Source organism: Macaca fascicularis, chromosome 2 (assembly GCF_037993035.2).
Source record: "Macaca fascicularis isolate 582-1 chromosome 2, T2T-MFA8v1.1".
Taxonomy (NCBI): Eukaryota; Metazoa; Chordata; class Mammalia; order Primates; family Cercopithecidae; genus Macaca; species Macaca fascicularis.
The window spans coordinates 132555320-132569337 of NC_088376.1; the positions used below are offsets into that span (position 1 = coordinate 132555320).

At 41.2% G+C, this 14018-nt stretch overlaps 1 protein-coding gene and 1 pseudogene across 4 annotated transcripts in view; both read right to left on the minus strand.

Annotated features, from left to right (window-relative positions):
* Positions 1 to 14018, minus strand: part of FRMD4B (FERM domain containing 4B) — a 360118-nt gene that overhangs the window by 292611 nt on the left and 53489 nt on the right. The window lies entirely within an intron of this gene.
* Positions 1757 to 11960, minus strand: LOC107128843 (RNA-binding protein 43 pseudogene; annotated as a pseudogene).

Sequence of the window (14018 nt, forward strand, 5' to 3'; positions counted from 1 at the left end):
TTCTGCTACAAATACTAAAAAGGAGGGTGCTGTTTCCTTTTGGACACTGAAGAAATAGGAGTCAGTCAGGAACTATTAGGCACCGACCAATGTGGAAAAAAGCAGAACCAAGGGATACATTCACCTGGGCCTAAAGCTACCCTGAGAAGTTTTAGTCACACCAGCAAATAAATTCTCCTGTTGGTGTAAGCCATTCTGAACTGATTAACAGAGTTTTTGACAAAGAGCACATGTGCAATAAATGTTAGCTATCACTTGAAACATGAAAACAGACCAAATTTTTCCTGCTACCTTTTATTCTGTTGCTTTGCTGGGATTATTTCTTTTTATTTAAAGTTTTATTTTTTTAAATTACGGGTCATTTCAGACATATGCAAAAGCAGAGAAAAAAGTGTCATGAACCCTCATGAACTCCAACAATTATCAATTCATGAATAGTCTTGTTTGGACTACGTCCCTCCCACTTATTTCCTTTTTCCCTTTTCATTTATATTTTTCAGATCCTTTTATAGTGTTTTCTTGCATAGCAGACACTGTTGATGGCCTACCCATCACTCATTTCCCAGTTATTCCACCCAGTGATGTTTATTTCTTAAGCTCTCTCATGCAGCCAGAGATACGGACCTGTTTGTATTCAAATCCTAGAGATGGACCCGTTTGGCCTAGGGGTAATTTCATTTCCCTGGTCAGTAACAGGGTCAGGAATGCAATAAATATTGGGTGTTGAAACTTGAAAGGGACACTACTGGGGAAGGGAGATACTTATGGACAATTTTCTGCTCTTAAGGAGCAGCCACAAAAAAATTGTCTCTCTTTTTCCTTTGACTTCTATCCCGTCTGGACGTGATGCTCAGAACTGCAGCAGCTATATTTGCTACTAGCCTGAAGATGAAGCTATTACCAAAGATGACAGAGGATAGGCGGAAGGAAGCTGAGACCTTAATATTATTAAGCAACTGAAGCAAGCAAGCCAAGGGACTGCTCCACCTCTGGACTTGCTGTTCTGAGAGTTAAAAATCTGCTTCATTGTGTAAATCTGTTTGAGTCCAGGTATCTGTTAATTGCTGCTGAAAATAACCAACTTTGCCATCAATACAGACCTATGACCTGTATAGTCTGAGTTTCAAAAGCTGAGTAAGGAATCGTATTGGGATGATGTAACAAAGATACCCTAAAATACAGTGACTTCAACCAGATAAAAGTTGATTTCTTTCTTATGTTAAGAGTTTTCAGAGGTGTTCCTGGACAGGTTAAGGCAGCTCTACCATCATCAGGGCACAGTTTCATCTGCCATCCTTAGCATCCAGCTTCTCATCTCAGTCAGCTGTTCCGATTCCTACCAACACATACATGCAGACACCCAATCTCTTTAAAAAGAAAACCTATAAATTAATCTCACACATCTCACTTAGTGACATGGCTGCAACCAATTGCAAGGGAGGCTCGGGGATGTAGTTGTTATTCTGGGTGGCCATTTGCCAGTTCTATTACTACAAGGAAAAGGTAGAAATAAATATTGGAACATAGCTGCAATGGTCATAAGGAGTCATCAGAATGCAGTATACGAAGTCTCAGCTAGAGAAGAAGCAGAGAGGCTTAATTTGATTTAGTTCAACTGACTCTTTAATTAAAACAACTCAGAAATGTAACCAAAATTTCAAAGAAATGTTCTTAAGTGCCTCCCCACACGATTTAGCAGAACTTATTTACTTAGATATAGGTAAAAGTACACATCCCTTTCATCTTTTCTTTTTAGGTGAATCCCAGAAGGATCTCAGCAATCAGCAATACCTTGCTGGCCCAGTTTATTACCTTGTGTATGTGAAATAACTGAACTTCACTGATTTTCCTTGATTTCAAATCTCTTTTCCTCAGTTAAACTGCATGACAATGGTTTAATTATACTTTGCTCACTGGTCACCAGAATCCCATAGTAAGCCCCTACTCCACAAGATTGTTACTAATCACAGTAATTCAATTTATGGAAAAATAAAGACAGACAAATAGAGAAAAATGATAGAGCTAAGAGCACAGCATTCTACAGCCCAGCTGAAATAGCTGTTGATAAAGGTTTTGTATAATTAAGATACAAGCGAGACTTTGATTTAGCGCCAGCAGGTTTTAAATGATGCATGAGAAGCCACCAAAGCAAACCCCTTTCTCTATGGTCCCCTCAGGGTCAAGTACCTTGTTTCAATTATAATTTCACCAAATTGCTGTGTTGCAGTGAATGTTTCAGATTAACAGCAGTATAGCACAGTTCTCTGTGGGACATAATCAGAAAATCTAGTTCAGAGGTTTGTTGAAATATACCCCAAGACACCCAGCTGCAAAACACATTAGAGACTCCAAGATGATGGGAATATTTCGGACTGGTATTCTCCAAAGAGATTACTTTTGCAGAAAACAAGTTTATTATTTATGGTGGTAAATAAGATTTCTCAGTGCAGCCAAAGAGGTTTCTTGCAATTACATTGAGAAGGCACCACAGTGCAGTCCATTATGGAAATCATATTTACATTAATAGGGAAAGCTTTTGTTTTGCCAAGATGTGTATTTCTTTCTAAAGCATACTCATGATGAGTTTGGAAGAGATACTAAAATGTTTGGTTTGTCTTTTCATTCCAAATGACTCTATTCCTTGGAGAAGCATTTTGTATAGTAAAACACCATTTTGCGAGTTCTTCTTCAAATTACCAGTCTAGTTTTTTTTTTTTTTTTTAATTTAATGCTTTATTTGAGAAGAAATAATTTCATTTCTAGGTGGTCTTTGGTATGTTCAAAGAACAAAGAGAAGGTTGAGGGTTTTATTTAAAAAGAAGAATGTTACTTGCGGTCTTAAGAGAAAGTTCATTGGTATTAGTAAAGCTCTGGGAAGCTGGGAAGCTCCAATTGGTGGGCAATGGCCACAGGTAAATTAGTCCTAGAGTTGCAACAAGTTATCTCAGCAGCTGTAGACAAAACTGGTCTCAGGCTACGGCAAGCAGTTTTGAGTAGCCAGGCTCAAAGAGAACTACATTCCTAGGGCAAAGTTGTATGTCCTAAGTACTTTTTCCCCCTAGCTTTTTGACTGTTTCAACTGGGCATGACAAGAATGACCCGATTCATACGATCAATTTGCACAATTATAATAAGAGAATCAACATTTTATGTAAGCACTTAGGCTAAATAAGTAGTAGTAAAACCATCCCACATGGCCAGCAGGCTTGAAACAACAGAATTTAGTCAAATAATGATTACCTGCATCAGCAATACTGTCCATCTAGGTAGTTTCCCAAGTGATTTTTGCCAACACTCTAATTCTACACGCAGTAAACACGAACTGTAAATGTTAAGAAATTGCCCATGGCATAATAGCCATCTTCCCAACTTCTCATATCTTAAGGCTACTTCTTTTTCTAATCATTTGAAGTCACAGAGAAGGTAAGATTCTCTCAAGGGGTTTGGTGAGGTGTTTTTTTTTTTTTTTTTTCAAAGCTTTATTCCTTAGATAATATCTTTGTAATCAAATAGACTGGGCTAAGTCTCAGCCTCATTCCTTGTCAACTGGATCACTTCAGAAAAGTGTTTTAACTTCTCCAAATGCTAGTTTCCTCCACTATAATATGAGGATAGTTAACACTGACCATGAAGGGTGATCATAAGGATTAATGAGATAAGGTGTGTAAAGCTAGCCTCACTCATGGCAATGGTCACTGCTCAGCAAGAGAATGCAGCCCTTATCACTCTATTGCTGAGATTTTTATTAACTAATCTTTTGCCTTATTAATTTCATGACCCCTTCTTAAATAGGTTAGTGTCAGAAGAAGATCCTATAATGTCAATGTGTGTCCTATAAAGGTTAGTTAGGACTCCAAGATATCTCAAACTTAATTGTTCATATCCCCATTTAATGATTCTTTCCTTTTTTTTCCCCAAAATAAATGTCTCTTTTCTAAGCTCTAAGTGAAGAGCATGTGACCATTCCTCAATGAGCTCCTTTATATGTTTTGGATTGTTTGGTTGAGAACCAGCTTGAGTACTTTTTAGAAAAATTGTGGGGATTTCACCATCCACTCTCTTCTGACTCAGAATATGGAATTTGTTCAGTGTGCTTTAAAAAAATCCACATTTCTGTTTCAGGTAAAGAAAAACATCTGTGTTGGGCAGAAGTGTTTCTCCACTTCTAGTAGTCTCAGGTACTAAGGTCTCAGCTGACTCCAAAGAGTTATTGCTTCTCTGCAGATTCCTTTGGGGGCTCTATTTATTCTACTTTCTCCCCTCACTGGTAAAATTTGTCCTTTTTTTTTTTTTTTTTTTAAAAAAAAGAGAACTTGCTTTTACTTGCAAAGATTCTCTGAGCCTCTTTGACAACTAGAAATGATCCTTCCATGGAGAGTCTTCCACTGGCTTCCAAAGGACTGGAGCTTAAAGTTGGGAATTTCTTTGTCAGGTTCATTACCAGAATTTCTAGAGTAACTTCACTTCCAAAAACAGAAAGATCAAGGATAGCATTTACAGAGCTGAAGATCTTGTCACTAAAATGAGAGACTGTGAGTTCAGCATGTCTTCCTTGTTAGCTGGTGTTTCTTTTGTCTGATGACATTTTCTGCAACTTTTTTTTTCTTTGCATATTACAGATGTAACTCCCTTGGATTCTTGTTGGATATATCACATCTTCAGCATCTCCACCCTCATTCTTAATATCTTGGAAGGGCCTCTTCACTAATACAGCCAATAATTGATCACTAAAAAGGCCAACCAGAAGACCAGCCAATTACAACTGTTCTTTCAAAGCTTTGGATTCCTTGACATTCAAAACTGATACCCTTCTGATGTTTCCATTTCTGGCCAATGCACCAAAATGTTACAGTTTTGCCAATGCACCACAGTGTAGCAGTCTCTCATAGCCAGCAGCCTGAGAAGTCACCCAGAAGTTCTCTGTCTCACTATCAAGAAAGTTAAGGAGTGTGGATACCAAGGGTGAGGTTGGAGTGAAAGTTTAATAAGTGAAAGAAGAAAGATCTCCGCTGCAGAGAGGGGACCTGGAAGAGGGTTGCCACCAGTCCGGTGTTACGAGGACATCCCATGGGGACTTGCCATGGATCAAATGTTCAGGTATTACCATATTGGGCATATTGGGAGTAGAGTGCTCCAAAGGACCAGAAGTTTTATCCATACCAATGGCTGTAGTAGCATGTCCAAGCCTTCAAGTGAGTCTTTCTTTTTTTTTTGACTTGGGGGGTGGAATCTTATTTTTGACTAATTCCCTCTGAGCATTATTTCTAAAGAAGAGAAATTTAAGATCTAACTTCCATACAGGGGGGTTATACTCATTAATCCCACTCCGTATGACTGCAAATTGAAGAGAAACGATATTCCCCAAAGGAATGAAGGTTGGAGGAAAACCTTTAACCCTTCTCTCCAGGAGTAATTTATCTGACAAGGATGGCAGAAGACCAATTATTGGCCTCTGCTTTCTTTGGCCTTCTCTCTTCCTATACTCCATACCTCCAGTAAGCATGTATGTATTCTTGGGCTTGACAAGGGTGAGGTCAGGTACAATCTTCTATCCAACTGGTGGCTCTGTCCACTCTACCATGTCAACTCTTCCCAAGTTTAGACTCCAAAGTCCAGTTACAGGGTTACAATATAATAAAGTACATTTCGACTTCCAGTCTAAACTACATTCTACAATTTGGCTTCATTGGCAATGCAGCACATATCTGAATCTCCATCTCACTCCTCATTCTGAACTTGGAGATTTGATTATCTTCCACAAACCCCATACCTGATATGGTGTTCATATAGCCATCTTGCATTTGACCCTAATTTGCCTCTCCAGCCATATCGATCTCTCTTTTAATCATTCGAGTATATACACTTTTATTTCCCCAACATCCTTAGGTTTTTGTGTCCACTGAAGATTTAACTGATGGCTTATAATTCATCCACGTGGGCATTCACAGTGTTTTTAAATAATGAGTTTAATACAACTAATATAATTTAAGAAAATCTGTCGTTGCTGAATATGACATAAAAATTTAGGTGAAAAGCAAAGTAGCTTTGGGCAAGGGGTTGAAGAAGCCACCCTACACAAGGTTTAGTCAATAAGGAGAAAACCCAGTAAATCCAACAGGAGAAGGCTGCTTCTACTAGTCCCACCTCTAACAAATGTTATTGGTCTTTCAAGGGTTTGCTCTTAGGTTCCCAAACTTCTCCCATCCGAGCCTTCTCCTATCCTGCAACGTAACTTCTCTTCTCCCTCTTTTCCAACCTTCCCTACACAATTCAAAAATTAGAGATGCCCTACGGTCATCCAAGTTCTCTTCTAAACTGCCAATGCCCAAGGGTTGGTAAAGTCCACCAGTGATCTATGCAATGGTCTGAATTACTTGCTTTCCTCTGTTTTCTCATCTTCAGCCTGGTCTTAGCTCATGTATTGCTACAGAATCTTGAATACATGTGACAGAAACCTGTTCTAGCAAACCAAAGTTAATAAGAAAGAAAGGAAGAAAGAAAGGTATTGGAAAGGCTTTAGATAGTTCCCAGAATTAAAGGCAGAGTGAACAATACAATTCTGGTAGAGTAGGAACCAGGGTATATCTGGGGAAACTCAGCAGCATGAAGTTACAAATGGTCATTCCAAAACTACCATCTGAGGACCCTGAGTCAAGTTCCTGAGTAACGCTGCTCAGTTCCTGCAGTGGTTCTCATTGTTCTAGTGTATGTTCAGTGGGGAATTGGGGATGGTTCTGTGACTGACAGTTTATTAAAATCTCCAGCCCAAAAGAAGGAAAGTCAGGGAAACAGTGGAATTCCTGGTACTTAATCTATGAGCACTTCTGTTCCCAAAGCTACAAGTCTAAATGCTACATATATGATTACAACAGCAAATGATGAACACTGAAAAAACCAAAGAATTACAATTAGAAGATACGTTCTAATACCCTGATTGCTTTAAACACTGGAACATTGCTGCTGATCTCCATCCATTCAGTCACCATTTAGGTATATTAAGCACATGCCACATGAGGGGCAAGAGTGAGCAAAGACAGACAGAGTTCCTGCCTTCACAGAGACTACTGTCTGGTGTGGAAGAGGGACTGTTTAACAACTGCTTAAACCAGGGATAAAATGCTATGAAAGAGGAAAGAGAGGATGGTAGGAAAGCCTATAGACAGAGCAATTCATGTGGTCCAGGAATTCTAAACGCTTTGGGAAGAAGTGGCTTTTAAGCTTAGACCGAAAGAATGTATTTGAGGGAAAAAGAAAATGTCTTGCTGTTGGTTTCTAAATTACACAATACACAGCAACGTGACATCAAGTGTATGCCCTTACCTCTTAGGGCCACAGTTCTTAATATATAAAACAGGGCCAGGTTATTACTTACCTCATTAGTGCTGTTGTGAGGATCAGAGTCTGAGGTGTCATAAGCTAATTTCCTGACCTGTGCTTATATTTTTTCTTTGCTCATGATAGGGTTGGTTACTGAATGAGACTCAATTATATAATGATCATTTGTTACCTATCAGGACTTTTTTGGTTATAGATGAACGAACCCCAGTATGAAAATCCCTAAGCAAAAAAGGAAAGTTTAGAGAGGCTACTTTGATATTTCACATAATAGTTAGGCAGTAAGAATGGCAGGGAGGAAAGAGGGTCTTGGAAAGGATGTAGTCAGGGGCTCAAATGCAGCCAAGACACTTCACTCTTTCTGCCTGTCAACTTCAATTCCTGGCTCACTGACTTCTCCTATAAGGAGGAACACTTGGCCACGGCAACTCTCAAGCGTCACCTTTCACAACTTCAGTCCCTGGAGAAAGAAAATCTCAACCTTTAGTGCCCCACATTCAAGAATCTGATCCCAGAGAAGGGCTTCAGTTGACCTTGCTGGAGTCAGGTACTCGCCTCTGGATAAACTAGCAGTCAGCAGAAAACAAGGTACTAGAGTATAAAACAGTGGCTCCTACAGCAACCAGGGAAATAAGGCTTCACAGAGACATTCTCAAAAGAAGGAGACACAGGCAGAGCCAAGCAGAAAATCTCATAAATGTGGACTAGATCTTTTTTTTTTTCCAATGCCAAGTTCCTTCTTTAAAATGATGCAAAAGCTGCAACTAATTGAATAAACAAAGCACACCAATTATTTTAAAAGCTGAAATTCTGTTTGGGGACAAAAATCATCACCTGGGTTTCAGAAATCACTGAACACACATTTATTAGCTTTGCTCATGCAAAAGTTTTCCTGCAGACCTGTAGTTCAATGCCCCATTCTAATTAGATGCTAGCTTTCTTTAAGGGGTAGGGAGTAGGGTGGGGGTAAAAGCTGTAATGTGATAGAGTATTTTAAAAATAACCCTAAAGAGGCATTGTTGCTGAGAGCTTCTATGTGGCCCTAAGAATATCACAGAACTTAGTAAACTAAGTTGGGAATTATGAGCCATGCCCTGGAGACCTCTGAAGTGTGTCTGCTCCCACACTTAATGATCAAAACCACACTCCCACAGGTGACTGTTTTGTGAAGATGTCTAACAAGAAATGAGAAGGAGGAGAAAAAGGGGAAGGAGGAAGAAAAGAGAGAGAGGGATTGGGAAGAAAAACGAAGGAGACAGGAAAATGACAGCAGTCTAACTGGGGCAATGCTGTAACATCTTCCTTAAAAGAGCATGTTTCATGTGAACATTTCAAACAGTGGAGATTTTTCTAGAAGCTTATTGATGCCAATTTCCTTTTAACTGAAGAATCAAATCTTTAACCAACAGTTCCTAAAATATATTAGAGGGGACAGGAAGTACATCCTTCGTCCGGGGATTGTCATAGGGTGGGGCTTGTGCCACTGCCTGAAATGACCTCAGATGATCCCCATAGGGGTGCCTAAATAACATGGCATCCCAGAGTAAACAGTTACTCTGTTTTGGTTCACCTTTAATCCCTCTGAATTAATATGTGACAGTGTTTTGCACTTCTACATATTTAGTACTTCTCTAACGCCAACTCTATCCCCTGTTGTACAGAAACAGCAGATGCTCAGCTAGGCAGGAGGACCTAGAAAGAACTGAATAACATGGTGTGTTTCATTGCACTGAATATCCCAGTAATGTTCAGTTTCAATAATATCGGTCTTCCTTTGAGAGTAGGCATGTAAAGCTGCTTCCTAAAAATTTTTTTGTAGTTCAAAAAAGGCAGTACATTGAAAGAAAAACATCAACAGTGGTGGTACCAGATGTTCCAAAAGTACTCTCTTAGTTACTAAGTATGTATGTTTCTAGGTCCATGGGTCAAAAGGAAGACTCCATGTTGCCAACCCATGTCAGTGCGAGAATAACAGTCTAATATTTTAGGCGAGAAGACTGCCTGTGGCTTCTAAGGCCTTTGCCAGAGCGTCTTGGATTTTAAAATAAATCTTAAGAGCTACTTCTTTCCTTCAGTCCAAGATCGTATTTTCCCTTATGAAGCGCTTACACTGATGATAATAAAGATTATAATGATTTAGAATCCCATAGAGGTTTCCTCTGAAAATCTTTAGTCTAAGAAGATACTTTGGAGTCTGTGATAGAAAGTATGCCAAGGTTCAGGATTTGACTAATGAAAAGCTTAAAATGGATTGTAGAACTGCCTCACCTCATATGAATGATGAAACACTGGAAAATATGGGACCATATTGGGAAACGGTCACCAAAGGGACATTTCCCTACAATTCATGCTGGGAAACTTCATGAGGAGAAGACACAGAAAACCTGGAAACTGCTGGTGGAAAAACAGTTATGGATCTCTTTGCCAACTTCTAAAAATAAAAAGCAATAAACGTCAACCAACTGTGGACCCTTATAGTTATTTTTAAAATCAACAGAAATAAAATGGAAGACTTAATTTCCATTATGATGACCTTATCAAAAGCCCCAAATTACTTTATTTGAAAGAAAATGTCACTTAAAAATAAAAACCAGTTACATTCAACAAATAAATAATGAAACCAGAACCCTGCTCAGTGAGGTTTTTGTCGGTTCAATTTGCCGATTTGGTTCTCCTTGAAATAAAATACACCTTAGCTTTCTTTTCCCTTTAAACAAAAAATCTTGGCAACTGCATTCCCCTGTGTCTTTGAATTTCTCTTCTTTTTTATGCACGATTCTTTAAAAAAATTACCTCAAAGCCTTTTGAGCAAGGGGTAGGATGTTTTGAGCAAGGGATGGGAAGTTAAAATAATCTTAGTGCATTTATTTAGGAGATTACAAATACAAGGAGTGAAGAGCAACAGAAGAATGATTTACAGTTCAAGACAAAGAAGAAGTGGTCATAAGCTCTGTAAGACTGACTTCCCAGTCAGATTCCCACAGGGGCTGGATGGAGAAGGTGGAGGCCTGGTTATAAGACACAATGCATTCTAGAATTCTACCAGGTGCTATTATATATTTGTACCAGGTACTATTGTTACAAGATCTTTGGGGTGTCGATTTTCTGGCTGGAAACCTCTGTGGCCAATGGTGCCTTTGCTCGAGTTCTTGTCCTGTGTCCAGGAAGACTGAGGTACACAGACAAGAGGAGGGTAAGTAAGATGAAGAGGAGCTCTATTAAGTGTTAGAACAGCTCAGAGGAGACGCACAGTGATTAGCTCCTATCTGTAGGCAGGTCATCCCATCAAATGTTCAGCTCTCAGTGGAGAGGAGTCCCTGGAGAGGGTTATTATTTTCTACAGCTGGTATTCCTGACTCTCTGCAGGACCCTGAAGCTCTTAGCAGAGAGGATAGCTCCTCTCTGCTGCCGGTTGTCCAGTCATCTCCAGCTATCAGCAGAAAGGATAACTCCTCTCTGCAGCTGGTCGTCTCATCGTCTCTCCATCCTGTCTGTCCTCTGCCCTGCTCTGGCTGAGCCTGAGGCTTTTATGGGCCTCAGAGGAGGGAAGTATGTGCTGATTCATCCATGGGCAGCCATGGGCAGGTCCAGAAAAAAGCACCATGAGTTCCTCCTCCAGTAGGCAGGACTAGCAGCTTGGTTCCCAGGCTTCACGTCTGTCCCGGCCTGAAGGTGGGGCTTCTCTGGGGACTCCCCAACCTTCTCCCCAGGAGCCTGTCTGCCTGCCATGACCATCCATGGCACCCAGGTTGCTGGCACCAAGGGGCACCTGCAGGCCAGTTCCCAACTGTCCTCAACCCCCCTCAGCTTCCCCTCCCATGCTCCTCTATGCCCAAAGCCCTGAGGGGTCCAGGGCAGCAGGGGGCTGGCATGTCAGCACTGCCCTGAGGGTGCACACACCTGGTTGGGCTGTGACAGTGCTTAGGTTTGGCCCCAACTCCACTCAGAGATTGGAGTGGGTGCCAGGAGTGGGGGAAGGCAAGGCAGCTAGAACAGGCACCTCAGAGCCTGCAAGGGCAAGTGGGGCCTTTGAGGCCCCCCTAAGAGTGCAGGGATGCCTGGATCTACAGCCGCAGTTTGAACAGTTGCAGCTGTACCAGGGTGGGGGGCTCCTGCCTGCTTTGTGAAGCAGGAGGCCCAGATCTGCAGCCAGGACTTCGGCGGCTACAGCCCCACTCAGGAGAACAGGGCTCCTGCCTACTCTCAGCTCCCAGAAGCACAGAGGTGCCTGGGTTGCAGCCACAGCTTGGGCAGCTGCAGTTGCAACTGGGGAGCTCTCACCCCACCAACTTGGAAGGGGTAGGGCTCCCGCTTGTCCCTGGTTCCTGCTGGCTCCATGGAGCATGGCACCTGGCCCAGCCTCCTCACAGCCTGGGGTTGGGGCTCCAGGTCCTTGCTGGGCCTGGGCCAGCATACAGGGCAGGGGCAATGTTGCTGCAAGCTCCTCCTGTAGCCCTGGTGCTCGGGGTGACCCAGAGCTCCGCCTCACCTGGTGCGACCCAGCCCAGCTCCATCACGGTATGGTGGCCCCCAGGGCAGTGGGCTGCAGGTTTGGGGCTGTCCACCTCCCTGTGCCCTCCCTGCAGCAGCCAGTGTGATGGCAGTAGCCACATGAGACAACCCATCGCTGCCGTCACTATTATGTATTTAGCATCTCTGTAACACCAATACATGCAGATATATGTATTCTAGAATATAATAACTACAGATGATTCTAGGTTGAGATATAATGCATTCTAGAATACAATGCATAGTGGTGGTGGACATACACATACATTGGCTACATGGGGCAGTTCAATAGAGCAATTGCATGTAGTTGCCATGTTGATCATAAAGAGTCTTGCTCTGAATTTTTCCCAAGTTGGCTGGAAATCTGGTTATTGTTGTTTTTGATATGAAACATCAGGTTTCTAACTGTTGCCAACTAATTCGAAACATTTATTTTTATTATTTTCTGTAAGTTATTGGGGTAAAGGTGGTATTTGGTTACATGAGTAAGTTCTTTAGTGATCTGTGAGATTTTGGTGCATCCATCAACCAAGCAGTATACACTACACCATATTTGTGGTCTTTTATCCCTCGCCCCCTCCCACTCTTCCCCGCAAGTCCCCAAAGTCCACTGTATCATTCTTATGCCTTTGCATCCTTATAGTTTAACTCCCCAAAACATGTTTATAAAACACTATATGGACAAAAGAAAACATATTTGTAAGTTCGATTTGGCCTGTGGATTGCTGGTTTGAATCTCTGTCACGTAACTAAGCCATTAAGTCTTGGGAACTGAATCTATAACTTCACTCTGGAGTGAGCAGAAGGGGATTTACATTGAATCTTGGAAAGAAAAGGGGGGAAAATGTGTATAAGAAGAAGGGAGAGACAGTGGCAGACATACTACATGGGGAGGAAAGCATAAAAGAAGCCCCGAAGCAGGAAGGCTCAAGGCATTGTTGAACAAACACTGAAGAGATTAGTTTGGTTAGAAGAGAAAACCCATATACTGATGTGAGGCAAAGTAGCAAATGTTAAGAAGCAATGTTTGCTCATTTCTGCTTGCCAGAATAATTTCACAAAGCCTCTGACTCTGTGAAGATATGCAACTCTCCGGAAAGATACTTTGAAAAGACAAAACAGGATCGATAAAAGACAAAACATGTCCCTGCCCCCAAGGTCTCTTGTTTGAATCACTATATTCCCTAAAAGATAAATGACCCTAGACCTTGCCTTTCTCTATACTTAAGATAACGTCTGACAGGGTCAGTGATTATGCCTCTGTTATCCATAACCAGATGTACTCTTATACCCAAACCTTGATGTGATTCTGCTTTAACGTGATTTCTGAACAAATCTGAGTGATTTTGCATGTACTGAATCTCCACCACCTGTTCTTGAGCACACTGGGCTGAAATGCTGTGCTGGAGCAGTCTCATAGAACCTCTTTAAATGGCTAATCCCAGGCTACAGGCCTGAGTCTATAGTCACCAGTAAGGCTTCTGAATAAAACTAACTTTAAATCTTTAAAAGTTTTTTTTTTTTCCTTTAGATGACACTGAGAAAGTCAGAGATAAGGCGTGTAAAGCAAATGAAGGATCAGATAGATAAGGATCTTAAATATTAAGCTAAGAAATTTGAATTTTATTTCATAGGCAAGGAAGATTTGGGAGTCTAGAGATTGGGTTTTCCAATAGAACTAACCCAGTCTATCTCGAAGAGAAAGAGACTACAGGAGAAGAGATTGGTCAGGAGACTCCACTATCTCAGAACTGGTGGAGGCAAGAAGAATTGAAAGCTAGTGAATGAGACAGATCTATGGCAGTGGATAAATCCACAGGACTCATAATCTGTTTCCTCTTAGAAGATGTCAAAAGATCACTCTTCTGTTTGGGTCCTTTGGTATTTGCAGGCATCCTAGTGCAAATATCCAGGAAGACATTTGGAACCTGAATTTAGGAGGCTGTCCAGGGATGCTGAGGCAGTTGGAGTGCTAGCCACATGAGGATGGCCCACAGACAAAGGGAGAGGATTCACGGAGAGAGGAAGCATGAACCTGGGAAGATGAATACCCAATATCTATGTTTCTTACAGCTTACCTCAAAAACTTTGCTAAATTGAGAAATCACTACCCTTGAATTTGTGATTAAGTGATCTCAAATAAAAATGCATTCTGTTTTATTTGTATTATTGTA